Source organism: Palaemon carinicauda, chromosome 40 (genome assembly GCF_036898095.1).
Source record: "Palaemon carinicauda isolate YSFRI2023 chromosome 40, ASM3689809v2, whole genome shotgun sequence".
Classification (NCBI taxonomy): Eukaryota; Metazoa; Arthropoda; class Malacostraca; order Decapoda; family Palaemonidae; genus Palaemon; species Palaemon carinicauda.
In genome coordinates, this window is record NC_090764.1 from 27,695,178 (window position 1) to 27,697,677 (window position 2,500).

The window sequence follows — 2,500 nt, forward strand, 5'->3', positions numbered from 1 at the left end:
AGAATGTTTTGTTATCATAATATTAGATATATAATAGTGATAAAAGAAGCAAGCACAATAGTGAAAAATAACAATGAGAATAGAAATGAATATTTGTAAATAGCCCTAAAAGTGTTCATTGTATCTCCTATCTCCCAACACTTAATCAGTTCATAAATCTGATACTATAATAAAGTCAGTATTCAAGATAATGGTAAACAACTATCAGAACATGAGCAAGTACAGAAAAAGAAATTAACAATAAAACCTTTAGCGTACAAAATAATCATAAGAAAATACCGAAATATCATAATATAAAGTCAATGACAGGCATACGTAACTTTTCCAGTATCCACCAACTCTGTCAACTATTCTCCACTTCTAACATTATGAAGAGCGTGGGACAGAATGACTAATCTAGCAGTCTAGGAGAAAGTCTAGAGGATCTTTATTAATATCTCTTATAGTTCTGACCTTTTTCTTCTTCAAGGTATTATCAAGCGTGCTCCATCTTGTGTATTAATGATGTCCCTGAAGTACAGACCCCCACTCGAGTTGGAGGCAATATAGAGATAGAGGTCCTTTAAATCTAGTAGCGTCGCTTTCATTTGAGGTATGGGGAGGAGAAGACTACTGAGGAGGTAGGGTTACCTCATAAAGGCTTTGCCTGAGAACTTCCATCTGTCCTTTGGGATTTGGATGAGATACTGGTTGGAATTGTGTACTAAGGCATAGGCTGTTTAGATGGTATAGTTCTCTCCATACCTTTGGGTATTTATTTCGACTATAGAACAGCTATAAGCAAGGATTACAGCTCAATATTTTATTATGTTAGTTACGCCTGTTAGTGGTGAAACTTTAATTTATATTAATACATATATATATATATATATATATATATATATATATGTATATATATATACATGTATATATAGATATATATATATATATATATATTATATATATTATAATATATATATATATATATATATATATATATATATATATATATATATATATATATATGCCACTCAGTGTTACAAGAAGGATATATATATTTACGGGATATAGCCAGACGCGTTGCTCTATTATATAGTGGAGGATATATATATATATATATATATATATATATATATATATATATATATATATATATATATATATATATTATGTAGCGGACATAAAACTGCAATGAAACAACTCTTATATATGTGTAAGGAAGTCTATGAAATATTAGTGTCACATTATTTTATATAAGAAACGATGACATTATATAGTTAACAGATACTTGTTTTTCTACAAAATATTGTATTGATTTTGGAGCGCGACAGAGGCGGAGAAATGCCAGGGATCAGTTGTGCGTGAGATGAAATATGGTCTTCAAGCCTAACGACATGTCACATTTCCATTTAAATAAGAAAACGAAAAGTAGGGCATCGAATTTGTCAAATGTGATCGGGGTCCTTGTATAACAAATTCCAATTGGTATAGTCTTATATTTCTAAATTAGTTTGTTTATTTTATATGGTCAAGTAACGTAAGGTTTGTTGATAATTGGAAAATCCTGTATTTCAATGATTTATAGGAATTAATTTTTTTTCTGAATTTTTATACCAATCTGTAAAATTAATAAAAACCCAAATCTAATTGATGGAGTTTGTATAAAAATTTCCATTCTTTGAATTTTCAGTAGTGTATGCGAGAAATACGGATATATATATATATATATATATATATATATATATATATATATATATATATGTGTGTGTGTATATATATATATATATATATATATATATATATATATATATATATGTGTGTGTGTGTGTGTGTGTGTGTGTATATATATATATATTAAAGAAGTCTGGTTTATTTTAATAAAATAATATGTAAGACAGTGATTGTAAATTCCACGACAGAGAGAGAGAGAGAGAGAGAGAGAGAGAGAGAGAGAGAGAGAGAGAGAGAGAGAGAGAGAGAGAGAGAGAGAGAGAAATGAAAAACAGAGGTAGTATTTAGGTTTCGTAATTCTTATGAATTGTAATACAAAGACGTTCCTCGGGGACCGTGTTTTGTTTCAGGTAAAAGTATGAACAGGGTGTGCATCTTTAATTTCGGATATTGCCCAACATAATTCTTATCTTTAAAGGTGGACAACACTTGGATTTTTTTTTTCTTTTCCTTAGTGAATATTCTTGCTAGAGACTGAAAAGGATTTTTCTCATAAATGAGAATGATCTATTTTTTTTTTCTAAAAAGAAAATTTGGTACGAATACCTCAGCCCTTAACTGAAACGTGAGACAATTGGCATATAATACTGAAATATGACTTAGAATAAAATGTTTAGAAAAGACTTTTATTCGAGTGTTGCTAATTTTCGTAAGGAAATGTCTTTGTATTTCATTTCTTTTCAATAAGCTCTCAAAAATCTTTGTTACAGTTATAAATTAATGTGGAAAATCTCTCTCTCTCTCTCTCTCTCTCTCTCTCTCTCTCTCTCTCTCTCTCTCTCTCTTCCAA